The following is a 20,284-nucleotide window of genomic DNA, read 5'->3' on the forward strand; positions in this document are numbered from 1 at the left end:
TAGAACTCTTCGTAAGAACAGCCGTCAGCCAATCGTGATGACGGGCATATATTATTAGCGAAGCTGGTTGCCCAATGGCAAAGAACGAAAGACTGTTAATTCGGCTCATCGGCCCGCATTCACAAACTATAGTTCTTGCGCTGTAGAACTGTTCCTAAGAGCAGTTGTCAGTGAATAGTAATCTTGGACATACCCATTAACGAAAACGGCCTGCCAATAATGGCAAACAGTTCTTACGAACGAAAAACTGAGAATTTGGCCCTTGCGCCGACATACAGCCACTCTTCGTTGCTTTCGCGCAAGGTCCGATCGGTGCCTGAGATCAACCTCGCATCCGAGCAAGTCGGCGACGCATCGGACGTCCTTACCTGCTATGTGAATTGCACCGAATGGGCGGCGCGCTATATCGTAACATCGTGTGGCTATAAACCAATTGCTTTCCTTATCGTTTCGTCTGCGCTCGCGTTCCTCATTTGCGCTGATAACGTCTACCACAGGAGTCAAATACTGCTGTCTTCTTTGCTTGAAAATGAATAAGTTCCTTATAGCAACTGCATTCGGAAAGCAAGTTCTGGGAACACTGCTACCTGTACCGCAAGGTGACAGATATGACTGTTACCATACAGCTGTTGAACGTGTCTCTGCGTGGTTGATTCTCGTAAATCTCTTCAGAATTTTTTCTTCCCGTTTTCGTACGTGTTCATCTGAAGAACGGCAAACGTCGACTCGTTTCCGCATATCGCGTTTTTCATTTCGCGTTATTCTGAATCATTCTCGAGCGGAAGCGGCTCGCACAAAAGCGCGGGACAGCATTTGTGACGCCGAGCAGGGCGCTGTTGAACGTCCGCACAGATGGCAGTAAACTCGCTTGTTCGCAGCTGCCATTTCGTTTCGTCCGACGTGTTTTCCGACAACGTATATCATCATTGCAATACGGAGAGATGCTATGTTAAAAAAGAAAGAAAGAGAACTGCTGAAGTGACACTTTAGGGGATGTCACCCCCGCTCAAATTATCGAGGGAGCGCATAGTACGTCTGTCTCTTTCGATTTCCGCTGCGCGCTTCATAACCCCCCCGTACAGTTCTCGGAATTCTCAATTTTCGCCGATAGATGCGAAATATAGGAGTGAGAAAAAAAAGAAAGAAAAGTCTGTCGATTCTGCTTTTGGGAAGTCGATTAAACTGTAAAGCAGTCAGAGTGCATGCATATTCAAATGCGTTTTCAAAGCTCCTGTGTTAGTATACATTCAAACGTGGCGAGCGTTTCCTGTTCGAACACTCGTCTGTCCCTCTGTCTTCTATTGAAACAGTGCGCATGGGGTTTTGATGAGAGAGACCTGGCATAATTACCGCGAAGCATACAGAAACGGGGGTGGGTCAGACTATATCGCGTCTATAGTGCTTCACGAATGCATTGCAGCGGAGTCTAGTAAAACTTGGGGTCCATCCTAGGAAGACTGAACGTTCATGTAGTTTGTCATCATCAATCTATTTTAAGTCCACTGCAGGACGAAGGCCTCTCCCTCCGATCTACAATTACCCCTGTGCTGCGCCAACCGATTCCAACTTGCGCCTGCGAATTTCTTAATTCCATCACCCCACCTAGTCTTCTGCCGTCCTCGACTGCACTTCCCTTCTCTTGGCACCCTTTCTGTAAGCTCAATGGCACACCGGTTATCCATCCCACGCATTACATGGCCTGCCCAGCTTCATTTTTTTTCTCTTATCACTTAGAATATTGGTTATCTCCGTTTGCTCTCTGATCCACACCGCTCTCTTCCTGTCTCTTAACGTTAAGGCTAACATTCTTCGTTCCATAGGTCCTTGCGCGGTCCTTAACTTGTTCTCAAGCTTCTTTGCAAGTCTCCAAGTTCCTCCCCCATATCTTAGCATCGGTATAATGCATTGATTGTACACCTTTCTTTTCAATGAAAATGGTAAGGTTCCACTCAGGATCTGACAATGTCTGCCGTATGCGCTCCAAACCATTTTTATTCTTCTGTAAATTTCCTTTTCTTGATCGAGGTCCCCTTCGAGTAATTGATCTAGGTAAACGTATTCCTTCACAGATTCTAGAGGCTGACTGGCGATCCTGAACTCTTGTTCCCTTGCCCGGCTATTCATCATTATCTGTGTCTTCTGCATATTGAGCTTCCACCCCACTCTTACACTCTCTCTGTTAACGTCCTCAATCACTTGTTGTAACTCGTCTCCAGTGTTGCTGAACAGGACGATGTCATCTGCAAATCGAAGGCTGCCGAGATATTCGCCGTTGATCCTCACTCCTAAGCCTTCCCAGTTTAATAGCTTGAATACTTCTTCCAAGCACGCAGTGAATAGCATTGGACAGATTGTGCCTCCTTGTCTGACCCCTTTCTTCATAGGTATCTTCCTACTTTTCTTGTGCAGAACGAAGGTAGCTGTGGAATCTCTGTAGATATTTTCCAAAATATTTGCGTAAGCCTCTTGTACTCCTTGATTACGTAATGCCTCTATGACAGCTGTTGTCTCTACCGAATCAAATGCCTTTTCGTATTCTATGAAAGCCATGTAGAGAGGCTGATCGCACTCTGCAGATTTCTCGATTACCTGATTGATTACGTGGATGTGATCCATTGTACAGTATCCCTTCCTGGTCATAAAAATGCATTGTTCATATATATATATATATATATATATATAACGAGAAGAAAGGGGGTTAACCGAGGGGCCCGATTTTTATTAGTCATATCATAAGAAGCCAACAAACACTGACACCAAGGACAACATAGGGGAAATTACTTGTGCTTAATAAATTAAATAAAGAAACGATAAATTAATGGAAATTAAAGTGGATGAAAAAACAACTTGCCGCAGGTGGGAACCGAACACTGCCAGGGTTCTACTAGGACACATAAATACCCAAGAAAGTGGATAGGAAAACGGCGCCGCGGTAGCTCAATTGGTAGAGCATCGCACGCGAAATGCGAAGGTTGTGGGTTCAGTTCCCACCTGCGGCAAGTTGTTTCTTCATCCACTTTAATTTCCATTAATTTATCGTTCTTTATTTCATTTATGAAGCACAAGTAATTTCCCCTTTGTTGTTGTTGGTGTCAGTGTTTGTTGGCTTCTCATGATATGACTATATATATATATATACCGTTTATCTAAACTGCGTCAGTAGAAGCGCTGTTTTGCGATTGAGCCGGGAAGATCGTGACACAAAGCTGCGCAGATGTGAATCTCAGTGTGATGTGACTGAGTCACGAGATCGTGTGCCTGACCGCGACGGCTGTGGTTTTATAGAAGGCACATAAATAATACAAAGTTTGTTGGCCTCATAATACCGATATTTGCGCGCATAAATCAACACTCGACAAAAATATAGACATTAATTTCAGAGCGCCATGGTGGACGAGAACGCAGTAAAAGTGAAAGCATTTAATTGCCGCGCTCGCAGCTGGAGCGTACAGGAGCCTGACAAAGCTTGGCGAGTCGACGAGCCGACTTCACCGCAGGGCGCCACTCGCGCGAACACTATAATGCACACCTCACACACACTCGTGCATATATATAAGTGGAGCGTCGAATTACAAGATCCGGCCGTGAAATAGGCCGTTGAATAGGAGCGCGTAGGAAAATATACAAAGATTTTGCTGACGTTCGCTCCGGCCACATCAGTCGATTAAATCATTATTAGAAAAAAAATCGGATTTTAATGACGCCGCACAAGGCACTGCTGGTAACAAATTCACCTACAGCGCTGGTCGAACGCGTGCCGCAGTGCCACGGTTGACCTGCCGAGGTGAAACAGGTCAGGGAATGGAAGCACGTAGAAGATAGAAAAAAAAATACCACGATTTTACTGGCCTTTCGGCTGGGGACCGGCCTTCACTCCGAATGAGTAAAGAGCAAGGCGCAATAGATCAGGACAGAAGCACACAAACGACAGGACCAGCGCCTTCTCCTGCTTCTTCTTCCCTGGTCTATTGCGCCTTGCTCTTTACTCATTCAAAGCATGAACCGACTAGCCCAAGCAAGGCTTTTACTTGAGCATATTTCTTCACTCCGAAGGAGGCCAGTTGATTTTATTTCCTATGTGGTTCCATTCTTGGGCGTATATATATATATATATATATATATATATATATATATATATATATATATATATATATATATATATATATATATAGTCCTGCTTGTTTCGCTGCGGCTGGTCGAAAAAATATTTTGCGCTCACCCCTGCCCAGTTCTTGTCCAAATTTTGCAGAAATATCTGATTTTGGAGTCTATACGTCGTTTAGTATAACACAGGGCACATTTAATTGCCTGGATTTCAAGAAAAAAGTGCAAGTTCGCCTGCACTTATGGAAATGCGAGCTGCTGCCGCGACGGCAGCAGCTCGCTTGTATTATGTTGTATCCCTGCTCCCATTCCTTGCCTAAGGCCTTAAAATAGGCCTTAGAGAGGCAATGTAATTCAAAGACCTAGCATATGCAGTTTTCGCAATTCGATCGGTGTACACTGCAGAAAATCTACACCAGCTTTCACATATTTATTAAGTACTGTAGCCATTATGTAGGATAACTTATATTTAGAAAAATTTGTTTTCGGGGTTATTACTTTCCACATTTCTTTATATCGTGTATTAAGCGATGTAATGTTTTGCTGTACATGTGAAAGGTCATGTAGAAAAGGTCAATTTTCTCTCACTTCGCGCCTGATCGCTACAGTTAACTTATAAGTGTAGATATTACGGACAGGTAAAATTCCGGCCAGCCGAAACAGTTCTCGCGTGTGGGCATCATACGGTAAGTTAAGAAGTATTCTGATATGTTTATTTTGCGTCACGCATACTTTTTGCAAGTTCGTGGAAGTTGTGGAGCTCCATACCGAAAAAACAATAGGTGAGGAGTGAATAACATAGTGATTTATAAAGTGAAAGCTTTACTTTAAATGGCAACACTGCTCTGCAGCTATATGTCATGCCCCCAATTCGCGATAACTGGTTCAGCACACTGTCGATATGTTCGTTCCAAAGCATATTGCTTGAAAACGCAACTCGCGAATTTTTATATAATTTACCAGCTCACTTTCAGAATCACCATACGTAAAATGCAAATTATCGTTTATCGCTTATATTTTGATCTAAATAATACTGCCTTTGTTTTATTTGTGTTTACGCTTAAATTATTAAGAAATGACTAGTGTTTTAGTTTCGCAAGAATCTGGTTCATTCTTTCCTGGAGCGTTATACTGTCTTCAGCGAAACAAATATGCTGACATCATCGGCATATAGAACGCATGTAGCGTTGGAATAGATGATAATTAGGTCATTTATGTAGGCTATAAAAAAAGAGGCCCAAGGATGCTTCCCTGCGGTACGCTCTTAAAGATAGACTTCAGCTCCGAGCAGTTTCTATCAATCTCGACTACCTGTTTGCGATGTTTTCGATAACATTTTATTAAGTCTATAGCGGATGACCACGAATTCCATAGCATTGTAATTTATGAAACAACGTAGAATGCTGAATATTATCAAAAGCTTTGCTAAAGTCTACATACATACCCAGCACGACATGTTCGTTTTCAAATTTGGATGGAATGAACTTTTTTGCCACATTAATGCCATTTCTATAGATCTGTGTTTTCTGAATCCAAGTAGATCACATTGTTTTTCGAGAAATTGGTACAGATGACGGTGCATAACTCTTTATAATTCTTTCGAAAACACTGACAGTATAGATATAGGTCTATAGTTCCTAACATCATTTTTATCACCCTTTTTGAACAAAACACTGACTTTTGCTACCTGCATTATTTCCGAAAAAACTGCACTCGATAAACAAAGATTGAATATTTGAGTAATATAAGAGAGAAGAATACCCAGCGTATATTTAATCGCACTAATCTTAATGCCATCAATATCAGAAGATGAATTGTTCTTAAGTTCTGAAAAAACGGAATAGACATCTTCCACTACAGGCTCAAAAAATATGGAAGATGAATTTGTATTAGGAACAAATTGAATAAACTTACTATACATCGCGCCATGTGTAATATTCACCTAGTAGTCATTAAATATATTTGCAAGTTCGATTCCTGATATTTTGTTCCCGATGATTGTAAGGTTTTCCGCACTTTGCCATGATGTATTCCGGTTTAGAAATAAATTCAGTTTTTTGCGCAGTATGCCATTCTTATCTGCGCTGACTTCTGTTTCTTTGAGTATGTAGTGCGATCTGCGCTTTCTAATTTCCTTATTTAACCGATTTCGGCACGTCTTGTGTTCTTTAAGAATGGAAGAATTTCTCCTTACCACGAACTTGTGATAGAGTTCATGCTTATGTATAATCTTACTTGGCATACTAGGAAGAAAGGGAATTGACCGAGGTGCCCGATTTTTATTAATCATATCATGAGACGCCAACGACAACACAGGGGAAATTGCTTGTACTTGCTAATTGAATTAAAGAAAGTGTAAATTAATGGCGATGAAAGTGGATGAAAAAACAACTTGCCGCCGGTGGGGAACGATTCCACGTCTTCGCATTACGCGTGCGATGCGAAGTATCATTAGAAGACCAGGGGTCATCCATGGCTTACGTTTTTTTTTTTTTTTAAGATAGACTTGGTTTTTCTGGGAAGTGGCGTCTATAAATGTCTGAGGTTATGTCTAAAATTTATTGTAGGCTTATTAAGCGTTCCTTATCGAAATAATCTCTTGCGGGTTATTGCCAAGCAATTCATTTCGAAAAGCCTCTATCCTAGAACCAGAGATATCTTGAATGCAACGTACCCGTTGTGGGCTCAGTGTACGTCTCCGCGCACGGCGTCGCCAAGTAGCCCCCCCCCCCCCGAGAAGTGGAGCCTCACGACGCGGCACGATGGCGCACGGCGATAGACCCACCGCAGGTTCGAGCACCGAGCCGAAAGACCTGGCCGGCTCTGGCCGTACGCATGGGCGCTCTCCCAGGAACACAAGGCGTCCAGGACAGTTAAGGCGTTTATTGGTCACAAATGGCCAACATGTACCAGACTGCACCCAAACACACGGAGTACACTCGGCGCCCGCGGTTCCCGATGGCGAGGAAGGCGGGTTACAAGCCGCGTCGAACAATGGTCTGCGCGCGCGGGCCGAAATGCGTTCGCAAACGCTACCTAGCGCTTCCAGTCACCGACAATGGTCTGCGACGGTTCGAACACGCAAAATGTGACGCACTGAGCACCTGCGACTACCGCAAGGGCGGAACGCAGAGCCACTCAGCAAGCCACACTTACGCAAGCTGACAAAGCACGTGAACGTCCCCAGGCCGGGGCGTTGGGGACACAAATAGCTGGTCGCTCACGTACCTCGCAGCTTGCCTCTCGTGACCGGCGCTAGTCCCTCTCGCAGCACGACTCCCCCGCGCACGGCGATCGTCCCCAGTCGGGGCTTCTTCCCTACGTCACGCCCCCACGACCCAATCGCAGGGCCGCGTAGCATGACGTCGCGGGACGCGGTCGCGGCGCCCGGGGAAAACGGCAAGCGGTCGAGGGGCAGGCATTTGGGAGGGGTTTTCCTCGCAATGGCGAATAAGTCCGGAGCCTTAGGCACAGCAACGACTGCGCCCCGGTAGACCGAAGGAACTCCCACATCCCTCTCCCCTTAAATGTCCGTCGTCGGAAAGCCTGTACCACTGTGCTGCTCGCTCTGTAAGAGCAACGGGCACCACACGAGCCAGCATTTCGCGATCATCAAGCCCCACAGCTGCCTGATAGTGCGCCAAACTGTCTAGGAAGTCTGTGACACTAACCGCATCCGCGTAACCGCGATATGTGGGCACTGCCAGCTTAACCACCGGCCGCGAGTGCCTTGGCGACTCCAAGGAAGTCCGGAGGGCACTCGAAAGGGACTGAATTAGTCGCGTGGCTTCGCTAAGCAACGCCCCCGCGTCTGGTGCGCTCGTCTCACCAGGAGCGTCTGCAGGCGGGATTTGGGCAGGCTGGGGCACCTGCAACCTTCCCCTCATTTCGGTTAGCGGTACCTCGCTCGACCCTACGCGACTCGAGGCTACCTCGCCACCTCGCACAACGGTGCTCGCGGTAGGCGGTAACCCCCTACTCCCTCCGCGCTCGCCGTCGGCGGTGGAGGCCACAGCCGCGTAGCTCCTCAATGCGGGTGGGGTTCGCGGCAGTCTCCCCTCTTCCATGGCGGCAAGCTCATCGTTGCTTATCGCTGCATTGAGAGATCCACTCCCGTCGTGGAGCGGCGTGGACATATCACACGCATCTAGTAGGTTTGCGCCAACTAAGCTTGCACTCCGTGTTTCGTGCTCTGGGAGTTGAGCTGTGCCTCCTCGCTCGACACCAGCATCGGCTGAGTAATCGAACAGGGCGACATTCGCGAGAGTCGTCAACAATGACGACTCCTTGAAGCTGGAAAACATGGCACGGCCAGCCGATCAAGCGGGTCTCCGGCTCGTTACGCACCGCAGCAATGCAAAGGCAGTTACTGCCCCACGTTGGGCGCCAAAATGTGGGCTCAGTGTACGTCTCCGCGCACGGCGTCGCCAAGTAGCCCCCCCCCGAGAAGAGCCTCACGACGCGGCACGATGGCGCACGGCGATAGACCCACCGCAGGTTCGAGCACCGAGCCGAAAGACCTGGCCGGCTCTGGCCGTACGCATGGGCGCTCTCCCAGGAACACAAGGCGTCCAGGACAGTTAAGGCGTTTATTGGTCACAAATGGCCAACATGTACCAGACTGCACCCAAACACACGGAGTACACTCGGCGCCCGCGGTTCCCGATGGCGAGGAAGGCGGGTTACAAGCCGCGTCGAACAATGGTCTGCGCGCGCGGGCCGAAATGCGTTCGCAAACGCTACCTAGCGCTTCCAGTCACCGACAATGGTCTGCGACGGTTCGAACACGCAAAATGTGACGCACTGAGCACCTGCGACTACCGCAAGGGCGGAACGCAGAGCCACTCAGCAAGCCACACTTACGCAAGCTGACAAAGCACGTTGTTTGGATCGGACTGCTGGTACGATCTGTTGGGAACTCGGCGCTGACGCCCGTGGTTGTACCTGGGTCGCAAGCCCCAAGGGTAGCGTTGGCCTGGCGGCCTGGGGTACAACTGAAAGCATCCGAAGGTCCTGGCAAAGCATGAGTCGACTGGTAACAACAAAACAACTTGTTTATTTTAACATCGCAAAGAGTTGGCGGTCAGTTTGACCGAAGTAGAGAGACGGGAGAGCACTTTACTCAACAGAAGAAATCGGAGCCCTCCTTTTTGCGTCCGGGGGCAGCTGTTTTTATACTCTCGCAGTTGAGGGCAAGAAGGAACCCCTCAAAAGACGAGCACGTGAATGTACAATGGGCTAATGGTGACGCACACTGTCGTAGCGATGCCGTAGCACCATGACGAGCACGATCTCGTAGCACCCTGTTGTAGCGCTGCCGGTCGGGCACAATGACTGTAATGAGAGGATGGTCCCTGCTTTGGCATCGCCTGTTTCGGGCACAATGACTGGAATGAGAGGATGGTCCCTGCTTTGGCATCGCCTGTTTCGGGCACAATGACTGGAATGAGAGGATGGTCCCTGCTTTGGCATCGCCTGTTTCGGGCACAATGACTGGAATGACAGGATGATCTTTTGCGGTCGCATCGCCGCAGTCGCGCCTGGAAACACCTGCCGATGAGTGTTGCGGCGACGACGATCGGGCCAAAATGTCTGCCGCCCCGCCGCAGTCGCGCCGGCAAAACCACGTGTCGCAGGCGAAACGCAACAGACCGCCCCGCCGGGGGAAGGAGATCCCGATGGACAGGGGACTGCATCCGCTGTCCGGAGGGATGTCGCTCGATGATGCTCATAACCGAAGTCGGGCGTCCCTCGACGTTTCTTGAGCGCAGCGCACAGAGAAGGCCTCGTTCTCTTGTTCAGGTTCGCACGGGACACTGCAAAGTGACTTCGGGAGAGTTCACATTTTTGTTCTCGTTCCCGGTAAGCGTTAGAACTACGCTGAAACTCAACCGCTCAGTCAGCAAGCACGGCGCAACCCTCACTAAGCCCTGCCAGTCTCTTTCCCCTTTTTATACCACTGCCTAGTTCCTTACAGTAGTCTAGCATCACTCAGAACGCGTCCACAAATTGAAAACTTGCACTAGAAAGCATATCATCACTTTGAAACACTAAACAAAAGCAATATGTTAAAAAAATCCTGCCTCAGGAAAAAAAACATCAGTAACAAACAATTTTGAGGCTGATTCCTACGTTAGGGGCTTCGACTTAAGCCATCGGCGTTACCGTTGAGACTCCCCTTTTTGTAACGCACCTCAAAGGAATATTGTTGTAAAGCGAGGCTCCAGCGCAGGAGGCGGCCATTTTTGGGAGAGATGGTCTGCAGCCATTGGAGAGGGCAGTGATCCGTCTCAATGATAAACCTCGAGCCGGCTAGATAGCATGACAATTTCTGAACGGCCCACACGAGACACGCACACTCTTTCTCGGTGGCGCTATACGCCTGCTCACGACTGGTCAGCTTACGACTAGCATACAGGACGGGGTGTTCTACTTCTCCATTTTCCCGTTGGCACAGTACAACGCCCATGCCTCGCTCACTAGCATCGCACTGAACAATGAACCCTTTTGTATAGTCTGGCGATCGTAGCACAGGCTGGCTTGTTAGGGCACTCTTTAGGGCGCTAAAAGCTCTTTCCTTTGTCTCGTCCCAGACGACTGTTTGAGGCTCTGTCTTTCTTAGAGCATCCGTCAGGGGAGCCGCGATATCAGAGTACCTAGGGATGTACCTCTGATAGTAGCCGGCGACACCTAAGAACGACCGAATATCGGTCTTCGTGCGCGGTTGCGGAAAGTCTCGCACAGCGGCCACTTTTATTTCAGAGGGGCGGCGACGACCCTGACCAATCACGTGACCGAGGTAGACAACCTCGGCCTGTGCTAACTGGCACTTAGGAGCCTTTACTGTCAAGCCTGCTTCGCGCAGGCGGGTTAGCACTGCCCGCAAGTGTGTCATATGCTCAGACCAGGATGCGGAGAATATCGCTACGTCGTCTAGATACGGTAAAGCGAATTCTTGCTGTCCCCGCAACACTTTATCCATGAGACTTGAAAAACAGTATGGCGCGTTCTTCAAACCAAAACTCAACACTTTAGGACGGAATGTTCCCATTGGTGAAATGAACGCCGCATACCTACTAGCCTCTTCTGTAAGTGGAACCTGCCAATAACCCCTGACAAGATCTAGGGTGGAAATAAACTGAGCGCTACTAACTTTCTCAAGGCGCTCCTCGATGTTAGGGATCGGATAAATTTGATCCTTAGTGATGGAATTAAGCCTGCGGTAGTCGACGCAAGGACGAGGTTCCTTGCCCGGTACCTCAACTAAAATCAAAGGGGAGGTATAATCACTCTCACCTGCCTCAATAACACCGAGCTGTAGCATTTTCTTTACCTCAGCCTCCATAATATCGCTCTGGCGGGGTGACACCCGATACGCCTTGGATCGTACTGGCTCTGGGGAGGTAAGTTCTATATCATGAGTAAGCACCGAAGTCCTACCAGGCCTCTCAGAGAACAGACCTTGAAACTCTTGTAATAGCTGGTGTAGTTCGGTTTTCTGCTCAGGCGACAGCGGTGCTTTACTGATAAGGTCACTAATGACTTGACCGGTGTCTTCCCTGTTCGTCACTGAGCCTAGTCCCGGAAGCTCGACCGGAAGCTCTTCAGGAACGTTTACCATCATGCACACCACGGCTTCCCTTTGTCTATAAGGTTTGAGCAGATTACAGTGGTAAACTTGCTGTGCTTTCCGCTTTCCTGGCAGACTTACCACGTAGTTAACGTCCGACAGTTTCTGAACAATTCGCGCTGGGCCCTCCCACTGCACGTCTAGTTTGTTGTTTAGCGATGTGCGCAATATCATGACCTCATCGCCAACCTCAAAACGACGGGCCCTGGCTGTCCGATCATAATAAACCTTGGCCCTCTGCTGGGCCTTTGTCATTGCTTCACCTGACAACTCCTGTGCCCTTCTTAAGCGTTCGAGGAGCTTAAGCACGTACTCCACCACGACTGGGTCGTCGCCCCTACCTTCCCACGATTCTCGAAGCATGCGAAGCGGAGATCGAAGCGAGCGACCGTACACCAGTTCAGCTGGCGAAAACCCCGTAGCCGCATGCGGCGCGGTCCTTAAAGCAAACATCACCCCAGGCAGACACAGCTCCCAGTCAGTTCGATGTTCAAAACACAACGCTCTCAACACGCGCTTCATGACGGAGTGGAGCTTCTCAACGGAATTCGACTGTGGGTGGTACACTGAGCTGTGTAACAGCTTTACCCCACACCTTTCGAGAAAAGTTGTCGTCAAAGCGCTAGTAAACACTGTGCCCTGATCTGATTGGATTTCCGCAGGAAAACCAACTCGCGCAAATATGGACAGTAGTGCATTAACTATCTCAACTGAGCTGAGTTCTTTAAGCGGCACTGCTTCAGGGAACTTTGTCGCTGGGCAGATCACAGTCAAAATGTGTCTGTACCCCGTGGCTGTTACCGGCAGAGGTCCCACAGTATCAATAACGAGCCGTCTAAAAGGCTCCGTAATGATAGGTACCAATTTCAACGGCGCCCTCGATTTGTCCCCTGGTTTGCCCACCCGCTGACAAGTGTCACATGTCCTCACGAAATGGTCTGCGTCCCGAAAACACCCTGGCCAATAGTACTCTTGCAAGAGACGGTCCTTAGTTTTCTTAACTCCTAGGTGTCCGGACCACGAACCCCCATGCGACAAGCGCAACAGATCCTGACGATAGCATTGAGGCACGATCAGCTGATCGAACTCCACTCCTCTTCGGTCTAGATACTTCCGGTACAGGACTCCACCTCTTTCCACAAAACGCGCAGTTTTCCTGGCGATACCTTCTTTGACATTGCAGCGCACGTTTTCCAGGCTGCCATCCTTTTTTTGCTCGGCTATCAAAGCCGACCGGCTGACTTTTAGCAACCTATCAAGTCCGTCTGACGTAGGCGCGATGAGCAAATCAGTAGATAGCTCTTCTAACTTTCCCGAATCGGGATTTTCCTCTCCAGTATCTGGCGCCTTCAACGGTACAGACTCAATTTTATTCAGTTCGGGCGTGCTCTGAATATCAGCTTGCTGCGCCTCTGACCCTTTTTCGTTGTTTGATAACGTCGGCCCCGCAACTACCGCCTTTGCAGCGAGCTCCCGAACCTTCGATCTGGTTAAGGCCTGAACACTAGCTTCACCAAACAAAAGCCCCTTCTCGCGCAGGAGGTGATCGGACCTGTTTGAAAATAGGTACGGGTACTGGGGGGGCAGCATAGATGACACTGCCGCCTCTGTCTCAAGCGTTCCGAAAGGTCCTTCAATAAGCACCTTTGCTACCGGCAGACACACGCTATGAGCTTCCACGGCTTGCTTGATCCACGCGCACTCGCCCGTGAACATATGGGGTTCTACGTAAGACGGGTGAACTACATCCATCGTTGCTGCGGAATCGCGAAGCACTCGGCACTCTTTCCCGTTCACGAGGAGGTCTCGCATGTAAGGCTCGAGAAGCTTCATGTTCTCGTCAGTGCTGCCTATTGAAAAAAACACAACTTTTGGTGTTGTTTCCGGACACTGCGCCGAAAAGTGACCCGGCTTCTGGCACGTATAACACAAGCGCGCTCGCCTCATCTCGAACCGCTTTCTGCGTTTGGCTGCCGCCGTCTCTTTACGTTTGGTCGGACTGCTTTCGCTCGCATCCGCACTACGCGTGTCCCCCTTTAATCTCATGGGTGTGAACTTCGGCCTCTCAAACTTCGAGCCAAATTCACCCTTTTGACCGTCCTTAGCTCCGCGAGCTCGACGCGTCACAAACTCCTCGGCTAGCTCAGCGGCTCTAGCCACCGTACAAACGTCTGGCCTATCCAAGACCCAGTATCGCACGTTCTCCGGTAACCGACTATAAAACTGTTCTAGCCCGAAACACTGCAGAACTTTATCGTGGTCACCAAACGCTTTCTCTTCTTTGAGCCACTCCTGCATGTTCGACATAAGCCTATACGCAAACTCTGTATATGACTCACTTCTGCCTTTCTCATTTTCCCGAAACTTCCGACGGAACGCCTCCGCAGACAGCCGGTACTTTTTTAGCAGACTCGATTTTACTTTGTCGAAATCCTCTGCTTCCTCTCTATCCAAGCGAGCGACTACGTCGGCCGCCTCGCCGGGTAACAAAGTGAGCAAGCGCTGTGGCCACGTTTCTCGAGAGAACCCCTGCTTCTCGCACGTTCGCTCAAAGTTAACCAGGAACAAACCAATGTCCTCTCCAAGCTTAAACGGCCGCATCAGGTCAGTCATTTTGAACAATACTCGTTCTCCTGCACCGTGTGCCTGACTTCCATTACGAGCGCGTTCCATCTCTATCTCGAGACGCTTCATTTCCAAAGCGTGTTGACGGTCACGCTCTTCTTTTTTCTCTTGTTGCTCTCGCTCTTTCTGTTCTTTACGTTCTCGCTCTTCTTTTTCTTTTTGCTCTTTAAGTTCGCGCTCCTGTCTTTTTGCAGTCTCTCTCTCTTCAATGGTCTCAAGGCATTCCGACAGCTCGTCATCCTCAGCCTCTAACTCAAGAATAGCCTTTATCAGTTCTGGTTTTCTTAGTTTGTCTGAGACATCCAGACCCAACTCTCTTGCAAGCTCCAACAATTTCGGTTTGCGCAACGACTTCAAATCCATGGCTGCTCTGAATGCTGCTTTCTCTACTGCTTACTATTGTCTTGCCGCAAACTAACCCGGCAGCAACGACAACCACAATTACCAGCTCTGTTTCTGACACTAACAAAAGCCTGGCAAAGCTCAGAAGAAGAAAGTCCCGCACTCACCAAACCTCGCAGCCAAGAGTCCAGCGCAGTCGTTCCGCTGCAGGCAACCAGTCATCACACAGGGCTCGTTGCACTGCTCCCGGATCGTCGTTGAGCTGCTCAGCATACAGTCAACTGCATCTCTTCGCTGCTGGCCTCCGTTGTCGCGATCCCACCGCTGCCACCAGATGTTTGGATCGGACTGCTGGTACGATCTGTTGGGAACTCGGCGCTGACGCCCGTGGTTGTACCTGGGTCGCAAGCCCCAAGGGTAGCGTTGGCCTGGCGGCCTGGGGTACAACTGAAAGCATCCGAAGGTCCTGGCAAAGCATGAGTCGACTGGTAACAACAAAACAACTTGTTTATTTTAACATCGCAAAGAGTTGGCGGTCAGTTTGACCGAAGTAGAGAGACGGGAGAGCACTTTACTCAACAGAAGAAATCGGAGCCCTCCTTTTTGCGTCCGGGGGCAGCTGTTTTTATACTCTCGCAGTTGAGGGCAAGAAGGAACCCCTCAAAAGACGAGCACGTGAATGTACAATGGGCTAATGGTGACGCACACTGTCGTAGCGATGCCGTAGCACCATGACGAGCACGATCTCGTAGCACCCTGTTGTAGCGCTGCCGGTCGGGCACAATGACTGTAATGAGAGGATGGTCCCTGCTTTGGCATCGCCTGTTTCGGGCACAATGACTGGAATGAGAGGATGGTCCCTGCTTTGGCATCGCCTGTTTCGGGCACAATGACTGGAATGAGAGGATGGTCCCTGCTTTGGCATCGCCTGTTTCGGGCACAATGACTGGAATGACAGGATGATCTTTTGCGGTCGCATCGCCGCAGTCGCGCCTGGAAACACCTGCCGATGAGTGTTGCGGCGACGACGATCGGGCCAAAATGTCTGCCGCCCCGCCGCAGTCGCGCCGGCAAAACCACGTGTCGCAGGCGAAACGCAACAACGTGAACGTCCCCAGGCCGGGGCGTTGGGGACACAAATAGCTGGTCGCTCACGTACCTCGCAGCTTGCCTCTCGTGACCGGCGCTAGTCCCTCTCGCAGCACGACTCCCCCGCGCACGGCGATCGTCCCCAGTCGGGGCTTCTTCCCTACGTCACGCCCCCACGACCCAATCGCAGGGCCGCGTAGCATGACGTCGCGGGACGCGGTCGCGGCGCCCGGGGAAAACGGCAAGCGGTCGAGGGGCAGGCATTTGGGAGGGGTTTTCCTCGCAATGGCGAATAAGTCCGGAGCCTTAGGCACAGCAACGACTGCGCCCCGGTAGACCGAAGGAACTCCCACACCGTCTGTTTCTTACGTTCTCGCGAACAGTATCTTTTTTTTTTTATGAGTAAAAATATGGGAAGATGATCCCTGATATCCTGTGAGAAAAGTCTGGCAAAAAAAATGTTTTTACTGTTGATATTTGTAATAAAAAAGTAGAGAAAAGTTGCAATCTTTTCTGTAAATCTGGCTGGCGAAGCAATATCGCTAGGAATACCATTTGATACAATCAGTGTATCCATGGTTTGCTGTCACGCAGAGTGACCTAACATATCTATGCTAAAGTCGCCTGCAGATACCAAAAGATACAGGTTGTCAGAATAAAAACATAATAGCTTTTCATAGAAGCTAGAAAAGCTGCCAGGGTTTCCGTCTGGTAGACTATAACACATCCAAAACAGTTATTTACCCGCGCGAGTAGTAAATATTTCAGTATGATCACATGTGATACAAAAGCCGGGAAGTAGTTCAAATTGCATTCCTTCCTTCAATAGTAACATAAGACCGCTCCGACGGCGCGTTACGTGATTCAAACAGAAAGACTGATAAGCGGTGAAGACCGGTGCGTCATCGTTATCTTTGCCCCACGTTTCAGTAAGCAATATGGCATCAAACTAGAAAAATTCAGAGATAAAAAAATTGAAGATCGGCTTGTTTATTCCAAAGGGAACGAATGTTTAAATGTAAACATTTCAAGAAATTTTTACAATCGGTGGAACCGATAACATTTACTTCTTACGAAAGAAATACATGATTTTTTGCTTCAGCCACCTTAGGTAGAATGGCGATTGTTTACAGTTGACCGAAACAAGATTATACGGGGAAGTCGTATGTGTTCCGCAAAACCTTTCCATTTCTGTGCCACGCATACTGAAAGCCATTTTCTTTCTCCCATCCTTTCGCGACGTCAAGCAACTGCCTGTTGTGACTAGTTAGATTCTCTAGCACGATCACACGACAACCTTTTTCCTTCAATTTTTGCCGGTTCTCCAGCCAGTGGTCCCTCACCCCCTGCCTCGTATATTTCACAATTGTGCCTGGAGTTTTCCCCGGCCTCGCTGGCAAGCGATGATTGGCAGCAACTTCTTGTTCTGAGAGTTTCGCCACACTTATCACATCAACCAAGTTGTTTACTTTTTGTAGCAGGTTCTCATTTTCAGTTACCTGGTTTCTGTGAAATTCTAAATTTAGTTTTCTGTTCCGCCACTCAAGATCATTTAGTTCCGTCTGCGCATTTTCTTCTCATCAGCATATATTTTACGTTACACCTCAATGGCGCACATTCGTTTCTGAATATCCCGGCCACGGCGGCCGCATTTTGATGGGGGCCAAGTGCGAAAACACCCGTGTACTTAGATTTAGGTGCACGTTAAAGAATCCCAGGTTGTCCACGTTTCCGGAGTCCTCCGTTACGGCGTGCCTCATAATCAGATCGTGGGTTTGGCACGTAAAACCCCATAATTTAATTTTTTTTTCGTTTCTGAATGCCCTTAGTCTCTTTCTCCTGGTTTTCCAGATGGTTTAGAAGCTCGTCATACTTTTATGACATCATAAGAACTTACCTTTCAACGTTTGACACTGTCTCCTTCAATGGCATCAACCCGTCAAGTTTCTAATTAATTAAACTATGGGGTTTAACGTGCCAAAACCACTTTCTGATTATGAGGCACGTCGTAGTGGAGGAGTCCGGAAATTTCGACCACCTGGAGTTCTTTAACGCGCACCTGAATCTAAGTGTTACGGGTGTTTTCGCATTTCGCCGCCATCCAACTGCGGCCGCCGCGGCCGGGATTCGATCCCCCGACCTCGTGCTCAGCAGCCCAACACCATAGCCACTGGGCAACCACGGCGGGTCCGTCAAGTTTCTGGTTAACGCTACACAAAAGTGTTCGGATTTCAGCGGTTTCATTCCTCCCAGCCGCATCTTTCAGCATCTTCATTGCCTTTTTTGCAGCCTTGCACGTAGGGCGCACCCATTTCTGTTTGGCTACTATGCTTTTGCTTCTGTATTGCTTTTCTGTAAGGCTCGAGCAGGTTCCGAAACGGTAGAAAGCAGAATATTTCGCACATTGAACTGATACATCAGGTGTGCCTAAGCCATTTTCACATGGAGAGTCAAACATCTTTCGTCCTAATTACTGCACAATTTGACAAGATGCGCAATGACAGCAAAGGCAACAGCTGCAAGGGTTGCGGCAGCGGCGGCAGCAGCAGCAGAACTATTTAAGTAAATACAGTCTTTTTAGTGAACAACCAACCTGCGAAAGAGCAGAGTAGTAATGAGACGTGCGCTCGTTGTGCACAGCTGCTGCCGAAATGACACCAATATATATATATATATATTATAAATGTACAAAAAGAAGGAAACGCATACACGCTGGGAAGACTGGAATGTTAATCCTTGTGATAGTGGGTTTGATGTGTGCCGCACTAAACTTGTCTTCTTAAACGACTAAATATGATCCTGCGTGACAATCGGTTTCGTCACAATTCTTACAGGTCACAGAAGTTGTGTTTGGGCCGCTCACTTTTTTTTTTACTTTTTTGGTGCTGAAAAAGCCAACTTCAAGCAGTGTAGTGAATACGACTTTCTCTAGAATTAAACAAATTTTTGTGGATGTTATGAAAATAAATATATTATTGTTAATGTATTTCGGCCATTTATTTAATGTGCAGATTCAGTGAAGCACTTAGAAAATGTTTGCATTTTGGAAACGTTTTTCACACATAAGTCGGGAGGTAAAGGGTTAAAGATATGTGAGGTATCTGAAAGAAAATCTGGCTACAACACAGAACATGAGTTGACTTGCTTCATTGACAACCTGAGGCACTACAGCAATATATTTTACGGTTTTACACCTTCTTACGTGCAAAAGTGTACAAAATTGATGTGTCTTTGGCACAAAATAGCACTCATAATGCAGAACTAAACGAATGAAAATTAAGTGGTAACCTAAAGAAACCAAGTTGAACCCTGAATAATTCACGAGTAAATAGCTTCACGCTCAGTTAGCTCAAGAGACAGTATTCTGTGGCAAGAATCTTAGTCGAAAAAAGGGTGGCGACCGTAATGTGCAGTCCCTCAGGGAAATGCATGCAGCAGTCCGACAATGCCCGATTTTGCTTATGCCGAATCAACCGACCATTCATTAAATCATTAATCGAAAGATTGGAGAGTTACAATTGCCCCGCACAAAGCACTACTGGCAATAAAATCACCACCATTCTTGTCTAATGGATGCCGCAGTGCTACAGCTGACATGCTCCTTCCTTAGAAAATCCCCTCTCCCCTGACTTTTATCACTGTGCGTAACAAGTGGTGCTCACTCTTGCCGACGTTCCAGCGTTGAAGTTCTTTCTCTCGAGTTTACCGATACAATGTTGGCGGATAAGTGATTTGTTTTTTTTTTTCTTTTTATCCTCGAGGAAAGCCGTGCAAACCGAAGAGCCGGCAACACAGGCAGTCCTTTTGTACCACCGGTCCGTGGACTTGGTAATACAGGTTAATTCTATTCCTTAATATGTCAGTCACTACTTCTGCAGTTATGTAGCCAACTACTGCACACGTCTTCCCTTTACCGTTCCACATTTTGCCGCACGAATGGAGCGCAGTGCGCTATAGCAAACACTAAGTTGCATTTCCGACAGCTGATCGCGCACTAGCGAAGCAGAAGCGGTAATGGTTTCGTATTCGTGCACTTTCGCTCAGGCAACGTGTAGCGCGACGCCGAAAGCGTCATTTTGTTTCTCTAGAGCAAAATGCGGACGCTCGCAACCGAAACGATGGTAATTTGCCACCAGTATACGCCATAGGTGTATCGGTCACGCTACACGGCGTACCTAGGCGACAGCTTCGTCAGTGTTGTAATCTTATTGAGAATATGGCTATACCGTGTGGAAGCCGAAACGCTAGCTTTATTGATTATTTTTGTGGCCGGTGTTTGTCTTCTCTTTCCGCTCTCACCCGACGGGATTCCGTCACGCTCTCCATTTGAATGTCCTGCACGCGGCATCTTACTTCGGCTTTGTTCCTTGCATGTGACATACCATGTACCATCAGCATCAACCAAAACGCGAACAGAAATAGTGAATCGGATCGCCTCTTTGAATCCTAACGCGTGTTTACTTTCAGCGTGCTATGCGCTGTGTGCCAAAACTT

At 48.4% G+C, this 20,284-nt stretch overlaps 1 protein-coding gene across 1 annotated transcript in view; it reads left to right on the forward strand.

Annotated features, from left to right (window-relative positions):
• Atx-1 (Ataxin 1) overlaps positions 1-20,284 on the forward strand; it is a 158,133-nt gene that overhangs the window by 10,251 nt on the left and 127,598 nt on the right. The gene's annotated exons all lie outside the window — the stretch shown is intronic.

The sequence above is a fragment of the Dermacentor variabilis genome, chromosome 1, assembly GCF_050947875.1.
Source record: "Dermacentor variabilis isolate Ectoservices chromosome 1, ASM5094787v1, whole genome shotgun sequence".
NCBI lineage: Eukaryota > Metazoa > Arthropoda > Arachnida > Ixodida > Ixodidae > Dermacentor > Dermacentor variabilis.